This window comes from Myotis brandtii, unplaced genomic scaffold, assembly GCF_000412655.1.
Source record: "Myotis brandtii unplaced genomic scaffold, ASM41265v1 scaffold32, whole genome shotgun sequence".
Lineage (NCBI taxonomy): Eukaryota > Metazoa > Chordata > Mammalia > Chiroptera > Vespertilionidae > Myotis > Myotis brandtii.
In genome coordinates this window covers 9370160-9370500 of record NW_005362269.1, presented here as the reverse complement: position 1 = coordinate 9370500, position 341 = coordinate 9370160, and positions in this window count along the sequence as shown.

The window sequence follows — 341 nt, the reverse complement described above, 5'->3', positions numbered from 1 at the left end:
CTCGGGGCGTCAGTGGCACGTCTCTCCACCTGGGGCTGCGGAAAGACTCCTTCCACGAATTGAGTGTCTCCCTCCCGCTCCAGCCCCCAAGCGCGCTCGCGTCTCCTCGGGGTCTCGGCGGCCGAGGCTTGCCCGATCCGGTCTCAGGCGGAAACGAAGAGGCAGCTTCGGGGTGTGCCAGTCCCTCCGGGCCCCTGGAAAGGGAGAGAAGGCGAGTTGTGGTGCAGAGCGCTGGAGATCGCGGTGCCCCGGGCGGCCCCGGAGCCCCTCCCCATTGTGCCTGCCTTCTAGGGACCACTCTGGCTTTGGGCACAGCCCCGGAACAGCCGGTATCCCCGAGC